An 18,958-nucleotide genomic window follows, 5' to 3' on the forward strand; every position below is an offset into this window, starting at 1 on the left:
GTTTCTGGAGCTCCCTCCACGAGCAAGTGGCCCTCTTGTTGCTTTGGGCCTCGGGTAAGGGCAGCAGGCCCCAGTGTGCTGTGATAAGCCGGGAAGCCAGACGCGGAAGAGAGCAGGGCCTCACGGCCCCTGAGACCACGGCCGGAGGCTCCACCACCTCCGGGCCCACCTCCGGGACCACGCCTTTCAACATTTGGATCATTCTTCCAACCTCAGCGCTGGGTGAGAGCCAAACCTGCGAAGTCCTTCCCAACAGCAGAGTTTGCTCCAAGTCCCAAGCAGGAGGCTGGCAGGCCCAAGCGAAGATTGTAATCAACCCTCACTGCAGCGGGAATGGAAGCCCGAAGCCCCAGAATCCTTTCCTGCACAAGGTCCAGGGCTCTGATAATAAAGTGAAGCCGTCATTCTCGGTAATGGGCCAATTGATTGAGGGCCAGGCTCAGCCCGTTACTGACCAGCGCTAATCATTAGAAACGCCGAGTTAGTGAATCTAACAGCCAGGAGACCCCGAGAGGCCAGGGGAGGCCAGCTGGAAGGCCAGCTGGAAACAAGATCCGGGTCCCCTTGAAGTCCAGAAAACTGAGTTACACCTTTCTGGGGGATAAAAACAGAAAGGCATTTGTTTTTCAAACACAGGAATGAGGTGAAATGGGATCTGAGTTCCTCAGTAATGTGGGCGAGGCTGCAGGAGGCCTGGGAATTCTAGAAGGGTCCTGGATGTGAGCTCTAGCGAGTATTACACGGGAGAAGCGTTCTCCGTGCTGGGCTGCTCAGGCCCAGGTCCTGCAGTTACCTCACCCAGGCAGGTGATACTCACCCCATACTATCGCTGAGAATACCAAGTAAGCTTCCAGGGCACACACAGCACGAATCCGTATTAGCCAGTGCTTTTCCTTGTCTCATCATCCAGGACTCTTTAAGTTGCAGATTCCTTAAAAGGGAGTCCACTGGCTCATGTGACTGAGCATCGGAGTCTCACAGGGTCTCATTGCTTCGTATCAGGCTCTGTCACCAGACTAGTCACTTGTAACGCAGGAATCCAAGCCTCAGCCCTAAAATAAAGCACAGGACACAGATGTGAGGAGGCCAGAGAGCAGTGTGATAAGAAAGGAATCTTTCAGAGGGAGAGACTGCCAAAGCATTCAGTTCTATCACAGTTAGAAAGAGAAGCTACGTAGCAAGGCTTCTTGCCAGGGGAGGGGCATAGGTCAAGCTGGGAAAACGGGAAAAGTGCACAGGCCACAGTCATTTTTCTGCAGCCTCTGGACTCCCCAAATACTTACTGGAGTGGATGGTGGATAGGTGGGTGATGGATGGATGGATCTTCAGATGGATGATGGATGGATATGTTGATGGGCAGACGGATGGATGAATAGATGGATAGGTGGGATGGATGGATGGATGGACAGAGCAGATAGTGTATGAGTGGGTAGATGGGTGGGTGGGTGGGTGGGTGGATGGATGGTTGGATAGATGGATGGATAGATGGATGGATGCATGGATGCATGGGTGGACAGATGGATGGATGATGGACGGACAATGGTTGGGTGGACAGATAGCAGCCCTCTTCAGCAGAGTGTGGACTGCCACTGGTTCTGCAGAAGGTTGTGACATTTTATGATAATGTTCTTGGACTTCAGACAGTTGCTGGGTGTGAAGGTTTAGCTTTAGTTAAAATCTCAGCACATGTTAAGTGGCATTTTATTTTAGTTCACAGTTAACACTAATGAGACGAGTAGATCACATACAGCGCACATTTTGCGAAAGTGAAAAACAGCATTGGAGCTTGGTGGTTTTCATTTTAGCTTCCCCCTCCCGTGCTCTGTTCAATTAAAAGTTTTGAGAAAATATTGCAACTACACTACTTGTCTTGGTGGAAATGAACATATTAATTTGAATGTGATGAATATGATATCCACTGACTTTGTATTCCCCTATCTACAAAAGCTTAAAATAATGGGCCAATTAAATCAGGAGAGAAAAATGCAGGATTTGCCTCAGGCTTCAGTTTAGCAATTGAAGATGTAAAAGAACAAAACTGTATGACAATGTCTCTGGACCAGATTTCATGCTCTTGGCCATAGCTGACAGACACTAATGTATACTGGACGGATGTGGACCAGGGCAGAATATGCCCTCTACCAGGTCAAGAGGCCGGCTTCTAAGCCCTCTTTCATTATTTCCCCAGTGAATATTTCTTGTATGGATTCATGGGAAGATGGATGCACAGATAGATAGATGGATGCATGGAGAGATGTTGGAAGGAAGGATGCATGGATGGATGGGTGGATGGGATGGATGGATAGATGGAGGGAGGGATGATGCATAGGTAAGTAGATAGATGGAGAGATGGATGGATGAGTAGATGGGTTGATGGATGATGGATGGATGGTGGATGGGTGGGTGGGTGGATTGATGATGGATGGATGGTGGATGGTTGGATGTTTGATGGGTGGGTGGATGGATGGATGGATAAGTAGGTGGGTTGATGGATTGATAGATGAATGGTGGATGGTTGGATGTCTGATGGGTAGATGGGTGGATGGATGGTTGGATGTCTGGTGGGTGGATGGGTGGATGGATGGTTGGATGTCTGATGGGTGGATGTCTGATGGGTGGATGGGTGGATGAATGGTTGGATGTCTGATGGGTGGATGGGTGGATGGATGGTTGGATGTCTGATGGGTGGATGGATGGTTGGATGTCTGATGGGTAGATGGGTGGATGGACGGTTGGATGTCTGATGGGTGGATGGATGGATGGATGGTTGGATGTCTGATGGGTGGATGGATGGATGGTAGCATGGATGGATGGTCCAGATGACTTAAATCTTTATTCTTTCCAAGGTGGCAAAGTACGTCTAATACTGGACTTGGTCACCTCAGGTCCGTCCTTACTCTCAAGCAGCTCAGCTTGTGACTAGAGTCACAGAATGATCCGTGACAGGGCCGGCGCCCGTGTGCAACAGCCGTGTGGGGTTCGCAGAGGTGGAAGGAATGCTGGCCTTGGAGGGAGGCTGGGACAGTGTGGGTGGAGGCAGACCGTCGGTGAGAGGACCCTGGGGGAGCCTGGAGTGAGCCCCAGACGCAGAGGTGCGGCTGTGCGGCACGCAGGGCCCCGCTCAGGGCCTTCCTCCGCGGGGAAGGCGGCAGCCGCAGGGAACACCCAGAAGGAGCTGCCTTGGGAATCCCTCTGGATGTGTCTGTTCAAGTGAGGGGCTTCACCTCTGGGGAGGTGGGGCCGCCCCAGGGCCGCCGGTCAGACTCCCTCCTGGAATCCTGTCAGGGTGTTCAGTGTGGCTGACCTTGCGTATTCATTGCAGGGAGAATTAATTTCTGGGTGGCGAATTAAAAAAAAAAAGATTAAGCAGTGTAATCAGCTGCTTCTGAGAGTTGGAAATGCAATAAATAATAGCAGCATTGAGAGCTGTTTTTAATAACTCACCCATGTAATTTAGCCCTTGCTTCTTGGAGCATATGTAAAATCTGTCAAAATGCATGTAATGGCAAATAGCTCATTACCAGCCTCTGAAGACAAATATCTTCCCGGGAGGGAGCAGCAGGGGAGCGGAGCTCTGGGGACAGGGTGGCAGCCGGGCCCTGGAAGGCAGGCACCACTCATTCAACGGGGCCGTCCGGTGCCTAGGCGGCAGTCTGTGCTGGTTAGTCCTCAGAGACGGAGCAGGCTCATCACGGTGACACAGCACTGGGGAGGAGAGATTGGTACTTTTCAAGAGGACGAGAGGCCTTCAGTCCACATCGAAGCCTTTACTAGCTGTGACCCTCTGCCACTCACCTAAACTGGGCGCCCGCCCCCCAGTAGCCAGGACGGTAACTGGGGTAGCATGTCGTATTATTCGGGGCCACCTGTTACCTGTCACCGTGCTGCGACACAGGTATATCAGGATCTCCAAGCAGGTAGAGAAGCTGAGGCTTGCGGAACTCGAATCATGATCCCAAGGCACGGGGGGACCTGGCACCAGCGCCCTCCGCCTGCAGGCCCGAGCAGCCCGGCGTGCCGTGCCGTGCCGAGCCGTGTGTGCCTGGGCGGGGAGTCCCGGCAAGATCTGAGAAAACGGGCGCAGCGCTCTGGGCCCAGCCGAGAAACTGAATGTCTCGCTTCGATGGACGGGATTTCTGTCCCTCTCTGAGCTCTCGCAGAGCTTTCTTCCCGTCCTGTCCTTGTCCTCCTCTAGGCCTCGGCTTTGTGATCTGTAAAGTGGGGGGGGCTCACAGGTGCTGCGGATGGGGTACGGGGCGGCGTGACCATACCTGGGGCGCAGGGCCGTGCGCGCACGCATACCTCCGGGGTGCAGGCTCCTGGTGCTGGGTGTTACTCACCCACATGGCAGGCAGCGCCTTCCTGGGAGCAAAGCCGAGAGAAAGGCAGGGAGGGCGGGGGGGCGGGAGGAAGGGGTCCGGCAGCTAATTAGCCTGAGTCAAATCCACATGCTTGATTGCAAACGTGTGTATTGGTCTGGAATTTCTGCTGAAATTCCAGCAGAGCCTGGAGCCCTCCTGAGAGCAAAGGAGCAGAACTTGTCAGTGAGCGCTCACATGTCACCATTACTGGCTTCATTACCTGTCACGTTCCGGTGACAGCAGTTACAGTTTCCCCAAACCAACAAACGATGAGCACCAACAACCAGCACAGACGCGGTGGCTCCCTGGTGAGCGTCCTCCTGCTGTCCCACCCGATTTAAGGGAGAGCTTCGCCCCTGAGCCTCAGCCCCCAAAGGGAGCCACAAAAGGGAAGGCGCACGTTGCAGGGTGGAGGGGGTCCCAGACGCAGCCCTGCCCGCTGCACATCAGCCCCCACCCCAGCCCCCAGCATGCTCCCGCCTCCCGCTCCCCCTCCCCGGCTGCTTCTGACCAGCACAACAGAAACAAATGCGAACACCGCGTGTGACAAACACGAAGCAGCCACCGTGCGCAAAGAGATCCATAAGGGTAAAGAGAACCTTGCCACTTGAGAAAGTCCCAGTGGACTTTTCAGACACTGTAAATGTACAAGGCAAGCCACTCACCGTTGACTGAGAAGCGCAGGCCCGGGAGGAGGAGAGCCGGGGAGCCGAGGATCATTACTGCGTTATGTAATCATCGTCATTATAAAACTAATTTAAACAAGGCCAGCCTGCGCCCCAAAAGAGCGCTGTGCTGGCCGGTGATGGGAATGATATTGATTTTTTTTCCCTCAGAACCATAATCCTGTTGCAGTTAACTAATTTGCTTTCTGGTAGAGGCGGAGCTCTGGGATGGAGCTCTGAGGAACCGTTGGATTTCTTCCACGCATTTTAAAGAAAATTCCAAGTGCAGCTATTAGCGTTATTTCTATGCCAACGGCGGCGGCGTAGCTCAGATGTGAGGTGAACACAAATAAGTGGATGTGGTGCCTTCCCCGGGAGGGTTTGCTGAGTGAGGGGCGGGGTGACCCCAGAACCGGAGCACTGGGCAGAGGAGCTGCTGTGCACGCGCGCGCACGCGTGTCTGGACCACAGGGCTTCTGTGTTCACCTTTGCTCACACAGTCGCCAGCCGAGGGCTGTGGCAGCTGGCTAGAATGGAAATGGAATTCCATGGCCCCGGGGGGAAGATACTCAGGCACAGTGTTGGGTCATTCTTGTGTGTCCGGGAGGGAGAGCTGCGGCTAGACCACCCAGGTTCAAGCACTCCACAGCGTCCAGGGCAAGTCTGTCCTGTTCCCTTCCTACAAATGTCCCCAGTGCAAACCTGCCCACAGCACACGCCAAGGCTATGATTTCTCCATGAGGTTAAAATTCTGGGCCAAAAAAAAAAAAAATGGTGATTTGGGACAAATTAGTGAGAAAAGTGTCATGTTTTAGGCGGGCTCAGATCTCCCTGGAGCGGTGGGCCGCCGGTGGGCGCTACAGGTGGACAGAGCCGCTCACCCCTGACCGGCGCTGGCCGGTTCGGGGTGCGTGCCTGGGCTCGGGCTTCCCTTGGGAGTGCAAAGTGGAGCCCGGTCATTTCCTTTTTGGCCACGCGGTTGAACGCGAGCCCCGCTCTGTCTGAGCAAGTGCTCTGCTACTGCTCCTTGACCCCAGTGCCTTTTGCTTTTCTTGCTTCTTGAACAGGTCTTGCCTGTTGAGCAGGCCCAGACCATTACACCCCAGCATGGCTGAGGAGCTAGGCGTGGGCGGCTACGCCCAGCTGCACCCAGCAGCCCCTGCGACACCGTGAAGTCCTGCTGGCTGCCAGCGAGGTCACCCTCCTGAGACACAGCCGCTCCGGAAGCCTGGGGTTCACAGTCGGGAGGGAAGTTGTCCTTGGGGTCAGAATTCTGGGTAGTGGAGTGGTAGATGTCGGAGACGTTCCCTCCCTTCTCGGAGGGCGGATGACGTCTCCTTCTGAGCGCTCAGCCTGGCGTCTGATTGACGCCCGGAGTGCCTCCCGCCCTGCGCCTGGGCACGGAGTCCAATAGGGAGCTGGGAGGGAAGGTGAGCCAGGGTGCCCCGTACCAGCCGCCGCCCGGGGCCACCAGCCTGGCACAGAGCGGGCATGCCAACACGGGGACGGCGGCACAGCCACACGGAGACCCACGGCAGGGAGCAGCCCGAGAGCAAAGCGCGGACTTAGGAAGAGACCTGCAAGTCTGTTACAGCGAGCATACACGCACTTCTTGCTTAACTGTTCACAGCCTGCCAGCCATCAAGAGAGTACATGTCCACGCTGTTGCCAGCAGCTCCTCAAACCCGAGGCCATGCTTGCAGATGTCTGTTCTTCTCACACTTTGTGCAGAGATGGTTTGTTTGCGGAAGGAGGAGCTGGGCCCCAGGGCCCCAGGCACGGACTGAGGCTGGGTCTCTGACCCCTAAGGCTCAAGTTATCCCCCCCGCCCCTGCCCACAAGTCCCAGGATGATGCTACCCCAGAGCTCCAGAGCTCCGTCCCTCCTACGTCCAGGAGATTTTCCTTCTCTGCTGTCCAGGGGTCACCCATCCAACCCCACGCCCCTTAATAACTGCCGATGGAGAAATAAAACTTGAAACCCGAGCCTGGCCGGCAGGGACCTCGCTGTGACAGCTTATAGGGTCAGAGCAGGGGCCAGCTGCATTCCAGGATCAGCGATCTGATCATCCTCACCGAAGGAGAAAAAGAAAAAGAGATGCCCCCTGGAAGAATAACAGCTCTACCTCCTCGGTCTGTCTAGGATCGGAAGCAGTGTCTTTAAACCAGTGAACGCGGCTCTTCCTCTCTCTCAGCCCTCCAGACAATACACCATGAGATGTTGCCAATTATGTTACATCAGCTAGCAGATGGTTAGGGGTTGGTTAAACTTTGGAGAAATCACCTTGGGAGAAGAAGGAAATAAAAGCAAAGCTTACTATGAAATGTACAGATTGCAGGCTAGGAGGCGGGGAGGAGGGGGGAGGGCGGGGTGGGGGAGAAGCCCTGCAGCCCGTCGGTAGCGCAGCTGGGAGGGAGGCTGGGCAGCCCGGCTTCCTCGGGCGTCTTGGGGGAGGATGTGGGCAGAAGGCGAGTCTGAAGGGCTACAGACCTTGGGAATCGTGGTGGTCCTGTGCTCCTCTCTGAAGCTCTTGCAGCTCCTCGGCCTGATCGACTTGCCAGATGGTAAGGGAACCCTCCCGTGGGAATGGGCTTCCTGGCCTGGGTGGAGGCTGGGACCCAGGAGAGTGGCACCCACCTGGTCTCCCGGCCGGGCGGGGTGGGCGGAGCGGAGCTGGGGACGGACGGGACCTCTTCCCACCCCCAGCCTGCCCCGCACAGGGCTCCCCCCAGGGACCCCTCTGGGAACGGCTGCCCCCCCCCCATCTCTCTGAAAGTGCCCGATTATTTACATATATATATATATTATTTTGTAGAAATCAAAGGTTTCAAATCATGATGTTGACTAACTTTAAAAGGCAGTTGAGACACTTCTGCGGAGGTAACAACTGTTGCAGGGTGCTGAGCACAGACGCACCACACCCAGAAAACGCTGAACGAGTGCGCGTTGCCCCCCGCAGCCCTCAGAACTTTCCCGAGACGGCCCCGCCCGCGGCAACTTGAGCTCCCGTTGCTTAATGAGGGTGAGGTTGTAATTCAGGTTAGCAGCGCTGTGTGTGGTTGCGAGCTGGTGGCTGGAGGCTTCGGTCTGCTCCTTCTAGGGATGGTAAACCGCACAGTGGGTCATGGTGATGGGGGCTCACTGTTCTGTGGATGATGGAGGGCAGATGCGATTGATTGACGGATCATTTGACTGCGTGCTCCACAGACTCCCCAGTTGAGGCTCTGGTCTGCAGCTGGTGGTGCCATTGTGGGAGGTGCTGGGACCTGGGGGAGGAGGGTAGAGGGAGCCAAACCCGGGGAAACACATGCCCCATGCTGCCCCCCCCTTTCTCAGCTCCCGCCTCTGCTTCCCGGCCATCCCTTAGGCACTGGCTTTGCAGGGGAGAAAAGCCCCCTGGAAGCATGGGGTGGGGGGGGGGACCACGTGCGTGCAGGGTGTGGATTAGGGACCTGGAGCCCCTGGTCTCGGCTCCCAGACACCTCCAGAGGTGTGAGCCGGCGTCGGCACAAACCCCACACCCCTGCGCGCACCCCTTCCGCTGCCCTTCCAGCCCCCGCTCCCTCCCTGCTGCATCCTGGCTGTTTTCCAGAGCTTCCTGGGTGACCTCTGAGGTCTGAGAGGACACCCCAAGGACTGGGTGCGTTCTACCGTTGGCAATACCAGCTGCCAGGTGGGTGATCACACCCAGCCAGTCACCGTCCCGCTGATGCAGAGTCTGAGGTTATTTTCACGTCAGAGTCCGGGTCCGAGGTGGACCTTGGCAACTTGGGTCCTAGTTCAATGCCACCCCCCCGCCCCCCAGGATTACAATGACAGTGCTGAGTTAGATCCAGGAACCCGCAAGGAGACCAAGCTCCCACAGGTGGAGCTTAGGGAGGGGAAACCACATTTGCCCAAACTTCCACTTTGACCCAAGCATCCGCTGTTCTCCTCTATGGCACACCTAGCCTCTGGGCACGATTTCCTTCTGGAAATGGATTCCAGCGCCGAGGTCTCTGAGCTCACTCCAGCAGACTGACCAAGGAGACCTGTGGAGCTCGAGCGGCTAGTGTCACGCCCCGCCCCGGCGGGCCTGGGGCACGCGGACGGCCCCGGCGTGCTCTGAGGCCCCGGCCCGCCCGCACGGGCCCAACTCGTCCTCAGCAGCCCGACTCCGGCCCCGCAGGACGGGTCCTGGAGCACGGTGGAGGTCCCCACTACGGAATTGAATACGGAGAGCGCATTAAGACCTGTTTACATGGCGCTGCTGTTTACAGTTATTGCTCCCTGTGGACCGTCCTCCACTGCTTCCTCTAATCCGGCTGGAAACGACTAATGGAGCTTCCCAGGCCTCCCCAGAGACGCGTTCACAGAGCCAATAGAGACATAATTCAAAAATGCTTGATATACATGCCCTTGATTTCCCCAAAGCCTGCCCGCTGTCCAGACGCAGTTAAACACTCCTGGGGTTAAAAACGGGGCTGCTGTGGGGCCACAGCCACCACCGGAAACACCCCCACCCCCGCCGCTAATAGCAACAGGACAGAGAGGAGGCTGCTGGGAGCCCCCGGCGCCCCCAGAGTCTGCTCTCCAGCCCTCCCCGAGCCTCTACAGATAAAGCAAGATTTTCAGAAGTTCCCCAGACCTGGAGAAGCAAAGAATCCATGCCAAACAGCTCCGGGAGTAAACAGGAGGAGCAGCCGCAGCGGCCTCGAAGCGATGAAGCAGCACTCAGGTCAGCGAAACACTGCATCGCAGAACTGCAGAAACAGAGCTGGGCTTCCTACCTGCCCGCACCTCCTCCGCGCTCTGAGCCTCAGTTTACCAGTGTCGCATGGGTGCGGGGAAGAGGGAAGGAGAGGCAGACATCTCACGGCTGTGGTGCACAGCCATCCTTCCGCGCTGTCTGTCTGTGTAGAACCCAGGACACGTTGCCACGCTTACTAAACAGAGACAGAGTAAAGCAAAGCCTCAACAGCACGCCCAAAGGAGGTGACCGGAACGCTAAGCTGGGACCGACCTGAAAAGCTTGGCTGTCCCCTAATTAATAAACTTAATGAGACTTGCAATCCCAAGAAGATACTAATCTAATTGGAAATAGCACGGGTTCAAGATGACTATGGATTGACAAATGATTAATAAACTATGGAGCTGCCCGAGGCTGGAAGCAGAAATGAGGGCCCCGGTCCCCCTTCTTACCGCAGAAGAAATTGAGGCTCAAAGAGGAAACTCACAGCCCAGAACTTGAGAGCTGGGCCCTGACCCGTCCAGCTCCACCCCTCCAGCCCCTCCCTGCCCCGCCACCCCCCTCCCCACACCCCCCTTTCACCCGAGAGCCACACCGGCACCCAGTCAGCGTGAGCCTGAGATCTAGAGCAAATGCGAACCTGCCCGGTGCCCCATGACAGATGCTCAGGACGGGAGTGGGGGCAGAGTGCTCGCCCACAAAAGACCTCAATTTATCTTCAGGACAATTTTAATTGGAAACCGCGCGCTGCTGCCCACGTTTTCAGGAGTAATTAGAACACTAATCTATAGGAAAGATGTCTATTAAAAATAAATGAATAATGGATAGTACATTTTGGCGTATGATTTTTGAATAATACGGCATCCCATCTGAAAGTAAAAAAAAGAAATCATTCATTTTTAATAGCTCTGACATGTTTTTCAATGAAGCCCAGATGGTTCGTTTTTATTACCCCGTAAGAAGCCACGGCGGGTACGTATCTTTTGAAATGGTAAAATAGAGCTCTGAGCACGTTCAGAGCACCAAGGCCGGATGAAGGAGGCAGAGCTCGGGAGGTGGCCGCACCTGTCACCCACCAAACCCAGACCTCACGCCTGGCCACATGGAAGCAGGCTCAGCCTCAACTCCGCCACTCCGTGACCAAACATCGCGCCCGGTCCCGCGGGAGAGGAGATCTGAGAGTCTGGCTAACCTCCTCCTCCGCTCACACTCGGCGCTGGGAGGAGCTCACAAAGCAGTTAGAATGTGCGCTTGTGTGCAGTGTGCCGTCACCTCTCAGGAGTACACGTGTTCTGGCCCCTTGGCAAACCCCCCAGACTGTGAGCAAATAATCCTGAACCGTGCTGGAAGATCAGATGTGTAGAACCCACGGCCAGTGAGGCCTCTCAGGACTGACCACCGGTGATGTGTAGAATGTGTCAGAACACGTGTCCTGTGGGTGCAGCTGGCGGCTCTTCCTGCCGCCGCGGGGACTGAGCCCACAGGCCTGTGGCTGGCTGGTGCCCGGAACCGTCACGGCCCCGTGAGGAGCTCTCCCGGGTCTGTCCACAGCCCGTTCTGTGGTGTTACGGGAGCTGCCAGTAGCCCCCGAGTCAGGATTTGGGGGTTCCATGCTGCCGGGCTCTGGGGGCATCCCGGCCGTGAAGCGGCAGCCCCTGGGGGTGTGGAGACTCGGGAAAATAACTGGCCGAGGGAGGCCGGCAGACACAGAGGGAGGCCGGACCTGCGGCAGGGCAAGGAGATGTAACCGACCAACGGCCAGCACCTTCTGAAAGGAGAACCTTGGCAGAGCAGAGGCGTGCGGGAGAGACGGGGCCCCGGCGGCACGGGGGAGCAGAGCGGGGCTGGGTGTGCAGACAGAGCCCAGGCCACACGGGGGAGCAGAGGGGGCTGGGTGTGCAGTCAGCCGGCAGGAGCACCCAGGCGGCACGGGGGAGCAGAGCGGGGCTGGGTGTGCAGACAGAGCCCAGGCCACACGGGGGAGCAGAGGGGGCTGGGTGTGCACGGCAGCCGGCAGCAGCGTCCAGGCGGCTCGGGGGAGCAGAGGGGGCTGGGTGTGCACGGCAGCCGGCAGCAGCGTCCAGGCGGCTCGGGGGAGCAGAGGGGATTGGGTGTGCACGGCAGCCGGCAGCAGCGTCCAGGCGGCTCGGGGGAGCAGAGGGGGCTGGGTGTGCACGGCAGCCGGCAGCAGCGTCCAGGCGGCATGGGGGAGCAGAGGGGGCTGGGTGTGCAGACAGAGCCCAGGCCACACGGGGGAGCAGAGGGGGCTGGGTGTGCACGGCAGCCGGCAGCAGCGTCCAGGCGGCTCGGGGGAGCAGAGGGGGCTGGGTGTGCATGGCAGCCGGCAGCAGCGTCCAGGCCGCACGGGGGAGCAGAGGGGGCTGGGTGTGCACGGCAGCCGGCAGCAGCGTCCAGGCCGCACGGGGGAACAGAGCGGGGCTGGGTGTGCAGACAGAGCCCAGGCCACACGGGGGAGCAGAGGGGGCTGGGTGTGCACGGCAGCCAGCAGCAGCGTCCAGGCGGCTCGGGGGAGCAGAGGGGGCTGGGTGTGCACATCAGCCGGCAGCAGCGTCCAGGCCGCACGGGGGAGCAGAGGGGGCTGGGTGTGCACGGCAGCCGGCAGGAGCACCCAGGCGGCACGGGGGAGCAGAGGGGGCTGGGTGTGCACGGCAGCCGGCAGCAGTGTCCAGGCGGCTCGGGGGAGCAGAGGGGGCTGGGTGTGCACGGCAGCCGGCAGCAGCGTCCAGGCGGCTCGGGGGAGCAGAGGGGGCTGGGTGTGCACGGCAGCCGGCAGCAGCGTCCAGGCTGTCCCGGGGCTGCGGGAACGGCCCTGCCGGGGAAGCGCCGCTCAAGGGTCTGCACAGACCCGAACACGGGTCCCCGTAATCATTCCTCCCCTCTCGCGTGTCTGTCTGATGCTCACAGCCCTTCCCGTCTAGGAAGCTCCTCGCCTCAGGCTCCAGGCCCACCCTGCTCCCTGCGGGAGGCTCACCCGTCACTCCCTCCCACAGCAAGAAGCAAGTCTCCCACGGTGTAGCTTCTTAATTGTCTCCATGATGGTTAGGTCAGGGGACAAGAGTCCTGCCAGCCCAGCACACAGCAGCTGCTCCAACAGTGACTGAGGAAGGCCACCTCCCTGTCCTCGCCGAGGGGGGGCACTTAGAAGGGGACTCAGGGAGAGAGGGCAGGTCCTGGAGAGGGGTCTCACTGCCAATGCGTCTGAACCCTGTGTGTGTGTGTGTCTGTGTGTCTGTCTGTCTGTCTGTGTGTCTGTCTGTGTCTGTGTGGTGGAGCCCAGCCTGCTGCTGTGCTCAGGAGCCCTGTGTGTGTGTGTGTGTGTGTGTCTGTCTGTCTGTCTGTCTTTGTCTGTGTGTCTGTCTGTGTCTGTGTCTGTGTGGTGGAGCCCAGCCTGCTGCTGTGCTCAGGAGCCCTGTGTGTGTGTGTGTGTGTGTGTGTGTGTGTGTGTGTCTGTCTGTCTGTCTGTCTGTCTGTGTGTCTGTCTGTGTCTGTGTGGTGGAGCCCAGCCTGCTGCTGTGCTCAGGAGCCCTGTGTGTGTGTGTGTGTGTGTCTGTCTGTCTGTCTGTGTGTCTGTCTGTGTCTGTGTGGTGGAGCCCAGCCTGCTGCTGTGCTCAGGAGCCCTGTGTGTGTGTGTGTGTGTGTGTGTGTGTGTGTGTGTGTCTGTCTGTCTGTCTGTCTGTCTGTGTCTGTGTGGTGGAGTCCAGCCTGCTGCTGTGCTCAGGAGCCCTGTGTGTGTCTGTCTGTCTGTCTGTGTGTCTGTCTGTGTCTGTGTCTGTGTGGTGGAGCCCAGCCTGCTGCTGTGCTCAGGAGCCCTGTGTGTGTCTGTCTGTCTGTCTGTCTGTCTGTCTGTGTGTCTGTCTGTGTCTGTGTGGTGGAGCCCAGCCTGCTGCTGTGCTCAGGAGCTCTGACCCTGAGGTTGCAGCTGTATCGAAACCGCCCTTCAGCATGGTGCCCGTGCTCTGAGGGCAGGAAGCGCTCCGCACCTCTGCTGGCCGAGCCCTGTCTCCATCTTGAGAACCTGCTCCCGGCTGCCCAGGCGAGGCGTCTCCTGTGGCTGGGGACCGACCATCTCCCTGTCAGCTGCTGCAGTATAAACTGTGGGACTGGAAATGAGTGAGCGATCCCAGGGGCAGCGAGGGCGACAATGACAAGCCTGCCCCTCCAAGGAGAAGGCCTCCCTGATTAAATATTAAAACCGTCCACAGAACAGAGAAAAACAATGCTTTTTCAGCAGTGCAACCTGGAGCTCCTGAAGGTCCCGGAGCGTGAGCACACCTCTGGGGACCGGGGAGCACGGCTGCGGGAGCACGGCCTGGGGGAGCACAGCTGCGGGGAGCACGGCTGCGGGGAGCACGGCTGCGGGAGCACGGCTGCGGGAGCACGGCCTGGGGAGCACGGCTGCGGGAGCACGGCCTGGGGAGCACGGCTGCGGGAGCACGGCTGCGGGAGCACAGCCTGGGGAGCACGGCTGCGGGAGCACGGCTGCGGGAGCACAGCCTGGGGAGCACGGCTGCGGGAGCACAGCCTGGGGAGCACGGCTGCGGGAGCACGGCTGCGGGAGCACAGCCTGGGGAGCACGGCTGCGGGGAGCACGGCTGCGGGGAGCACGGCTGCGGGAGCACGGCTGCGGGAGCACGGCTGCGGGAGCACAGCCTGGGGAGCACGGCTGCGGGAGCACGGCTGCGGGGAGCACGGCTGCGGGAGCACGGCCTGGGGAGCACGGCTGTGGGAGCACGGCCTGGGGAGCACGGCTGCGGGAGCACGGCTGCGGGAGCACAGCCTGGGGAGCACGGCTGCGGGAGCACGGCTGCGGGAGCACAGCCTGGGGAGCACGGCCTGGGGAGCACGGCTGCGGGAGCACAGCCTGGGGAGCACGGCTGCGGGAGCACGGCTGCGGGAGCACGGCTGCGGGAGCACGGCTGCGGGAGCACAGCCTGGGGAGCACGGCTGCGGGAGCACGGCTGCGGGAGCACGGCTGCGGGAGCACAGCCTGGGGAGCACGGCTGCGGGAGCACGGCTGCGGGAGCACGGCTGCGGGAGCACAGCCTGGGGAGCACGGCTGCGGAAGCACAGCCTGGGGAGCACAGCCTGGGGAGCACGGCTGCGGGAGCACGGCTGCGGGAGCACGGCTGCGGGGAGCACGGCTGCGGGAGCACGGCTGCGGGAGCACAGCCTGGGGAGCACGGCTGCAGGAGCACAGCTGCGGGGAGCACGGCTGCGGGAGCACGGCTGCGGGAGCACAGCCTGGGGAGCACGGCCTGGGGAGCACGGCCTGGGGAGCACAGCCTGGGGAGCACGGCTGCAGGAGCACGGCTGCGGGAGCACAGCCTGGGGAGCACGGCTGCAGGAGCACGGCTGCGGGGAGCACGGCTGCGGGAGCATGGCTGCGGGAGCACGGCCTGGGGAGCACGGCCTGGGGAGCACGGCCTGGGGAGCACGGCTGCGGGAGCACAGCTGCGGGAGCACGGCCTGGGGAGCACGGCTGCGGGAGCACGTCTGCGGGAGCATGGCCTGGGGAGCACGGCTGCGGGAGCACGGCTGCGGGGAGCACGGCTGCGGGAGCACGGCTGCGGGAGCACGGCCTGGGGAGCACGGCTGCGGGAGCACGGCTGCGGGAGCACGGCCTGGGGAGCACGGCTGCGGGGAGCACGGCTGCGGGAGCACGGCCTGGGGGGATCGGGGAGCACGGCCTGGGGGGATCGGGGAGCACGGCGCGCGGGGGAGGGGGTCCACTGCGCACAGGTTCCTGGGCGCGCGGGGGAGGGGGTCCACTGAGCACAGGTTCCTGGGCGCTCAGGGGGAGGGGGTCCACTGCGCACAGGCTCCTGGGCGCGGCCTCAGGGCCGGCCGGGCACCAGCCCCCACGGGGAATGCCGCTCAGAGCAGTACCTGTGCCCCTTTGTTCAGGACCTGGTCCTCACTGAAGACCCCGAGGCGTGATTGAGCCACACCCACTGCCTACGTGAGCAAAGTGGGTCTCAGCAGGAGTCACCGGGCAGCCAGTTCCAAGGTCAGGCCACCAGTACCAAGGCCAGGCCGCCAGACACTAAGTCCAGGCCGCCAGTACCAAGGTCAGGCCACCAGTACCAAGGCCAGGCCGCCAGTACCAAGGTCAGGCCGCCAGTACCAAGGCCAGGCCGCCAGTACCAAGGCCAGGCCGCTGGACACCAAGTCCAGGCTGCCGGACACCAAGTCCAGGCCGCCAGTACCAAGGCCAGGCCGCCGGACACTAAGTCCAGGCCGCCAGGTTTCATAGCCAGGCTGGGGCTCAGCTCTGTACCAGTGCTGAGTGCCTGAGAAATGCCGCTCAGAACCTTGGGTTCGAATCTGGCCCTGCGGTTGCTGTGGCCTTGGCCGATGACCTCGGTCCCGAGGGGGCATCACGGGGTGGGGGCGGAGGGGCCAGACAAGCACGTGAAGCGCTTGGTGCATGGAGCGCTTCTGGAATGCCAGCCACTGTTGGAGCGTCCAGGACCTGTGAGGCCGCGCCGTCCCCACCCCACCACGGCCCCGGCCAGGCCAGCCCCGCGAGGACCCCACCCACCCCGCACAGGGCTCCTGAGGACAGAAGGGCGTCCTGGGTCTGTCCGGGTCTGTCCGTTGAGTTTCTTCACAGTAGCAGATGATCACTGTAGAAAACCTGTAAAATGCACATCAGCACCAAAAGACGGGCACAGCTTTCCATGACCCAAACCCTCAGATAAACACTTACGCGCATGGTGCAAGATGCCCTGGAGAGAAGGGGGGGATCAGACAGACAGACAGAGATTAGAGAAGTGAACAGCAGCTGAGATCATGGGAGGTGTGGGGAGACGTGGCCTGTGCTGTGACTTGGTAGAACTGGATGTGATCTGGTGGAGAGGCGATAGAGCTCTCGTCTTAGTAATACTTCTCACATCGGAGACTGTTCCGTGCACCCACATCTCTGAGCTGGCCTCATCGCCGCCTCTACTCCTGAACTCGGTTTCTGCAGTGACCACTTCTCTTTCTCGGGTCTGATCTTGCCCTCTCAATCACAGCCGGGGACCTGTGCACTGCGGCGTCTGGACGGTCCTGACAGGCCTCTCCGTCCGGGGAGATCTTTCCCCGGCCTTACAATATTCTCAGTGCCAGCAAGTCGGGTCTCCAGCCAGGCCCCATTCCGCGCCCTTTGGCATTCTAAACAGGAATCGCCGAGCCCTCGGGCATCCGGCTGAAACCTCAGGTATCTCAGGCTGCAGGTTTATCCACTGGGAGAGCCAGATGCACTTCCCTTGCCCTTGTTCCACAGAGCGGGGCTGGGCCGAGGGTCTCAGGCCTATTTGGTTCATGGAGGCCTTCCCTTGCATGGAGCCGGCCCGGAGACGGGGAGCTAGGCCGGGCAGAGCGCTGGCCTGCGCCACCAAATCGTAAAGTTCAGACAAGGAGGGAGGGGGCGTGGGTGCCGTTCTCGTGGATTAACACCAAGCCCGCTGGTGACTGAGAGGGTCCTGGCTTCTCAGAACACACCTGTCTGTGTCTGCTCTCTGTGGGCCGGCACAGCCTCCCGGGCACGGTGAGCTTCTCGACCACATCCCGGCCCCAGAGGCCCGGCCTTGCCCAGCCACCAGAGAAGGCCTCCCTGCAATCCTCACTCCCTGGTCTGGCCCAGAGTTCCCGTCCTCACTCCTCGCCTAGCCGGGCCTGGTCGGGCCTGGTCATCTCCACGGCGCAGGCCCAGGCTCCCAAAGAGCCCCGCCCCCACGGGAGCCAGGCGAGCGGCCTGGGACTGGCCTGGCTCTGGGCCCAGGCTGCAAGTTCACCTCTGATTGGCCACTGCTGGTCACGTGGTCACTCCTACAGCATGCCCACAGTGCAGAAGAGCCCAAATTAGTACCTGGAAGCCCCAAAGCCACACCACACAGCGACCACCACATCATACAGTGACCATCAGGTCACACGGTGACCACCACGTCACAGTGACCACCAGGTCACACGGTGACCTCCACGTCACACAGTGATGGGCAGAGACTGGAGTGAGCTGGAACACTTCCAGCGGAGGCCCCTTACCCTGGAGGCTGCCCACAGGAAGGCCCGCCCCCTCTGCGGGTGAGTCTGTTTGGCCCACGGCGGATTGAAGCAGGACAGAGTCCGCCGCAGCCTTGCGGTGACCCCGCTCAGGCCCTCCGTGCTCCGGAGAGCCAGCGCTTCCTCTTGTTACAGTGGCCTCGTCTTGCACTTTTATTGGCTCTCCACCGGCTCCTCCGGGCGGACGTGAGATGCACTGACATTTATAGAAATCAATACATGAATAAATCACGAAGTTCATAATGTCTGATTTGCTTCTAAATGAGACAGAACTATTATCACCATAAAGTTGCACATAAAGCGTGCCCAATTGTGATGTCCTGTGTAGTCTGGTCAAAGGCATCTGAGTGAATCACCTTCCCCAAGAAGGGAACAGTCGGCGAGGGATAATCTCATTCATAATTCAAGGTGTGTCTGCCCAGGCTTCATTTATTAAGTGCACAGTGAGGAGGACTCTGTGCCTCCCTGCCCCTGGACAGCCACATCCTGACGGACACTCCCTGACGGACGGACAGACGGACAGATGCTGCCCTGGCACTCGGCCTCCAGCTAGGAAATGGACCAAAACAGGGAGGCCGCTGACTGTCTCCTTATTCAGGGCAGCCCACGTGAAGCCATGCGAGGATCCAAGGGCATCTTCCCCCGGTGTCGGTGACCCCGTCTGCTCGGTTCCCTGGTCATGGGCGAGGCAGCCGGGGTGCCCCCTCCCGAGCCCCGCGTGTACGTATGGCCACTGTGGTCACTCTAGAAGATAGCGTGCACACGGACAGACTCCGGGCTGAACGGGCCGTCAGGCCTCTCTAACAGACAGCCGCAGAACGAGAAACACTTGCAGCGTGGAGAAGCAGCCCTGCCCTTAACTAAATCCACCAGAAAAGGCGTGTGGCTGTGAATTCCGCACTAGCCGCACGATCACGGTTGAGATCTGTGTTGGGCTGGAACTAGCACACCCAGCCCAGCGTGATCGCAGAGCGCGGCACACCCAGCCCAGCGTGAGCGCAGAGTGCGGCACACCCAGCCCAGCGGGAGCGCAGAGCGCGGCGTGCGCCTGGCCCACACGTCTGAGGCCACTCAGGTCTACAGCCACAGCGAGGTGGTTCGATGGGTTCTGAAACAGAGCAGCAGGAGACGTTGCTTCG

At 59.9% G+C, this 18,958-nt stretch overlaps 1 protein-coding gene across 1 annotated transcript in view; it reads left to right on the plus strand.

The window, feature by feature from the left end:
* The window catches only part of Kcnip1 (potassium voltage-gated channel interacting protein 1), a 194,385-nt gene that overhangs the window by 157,948 nt on the left and 17,479 nt on the right, over positions 1–18,958 (plus strand). The window lies entirely within an intron of this gene.

Source organism: Dipodomys spectabilis, unplaced genomic scaffold (genome assembly GCF_019054845.1).
Source record: "Dipodomys spectabilis isolate Male_0828 unplaced genomic scaffold, ASM1905484v1 ptg000699l, whole genome shotgun sequence".
Classification (NCBI taxonomy): domain Eukaryota; kingdom Metazoa; phylum Chordata; class Mammalia; order Rodentia; family Heteromyidae; genus Dipodomys; species Dipodomys spectabilis.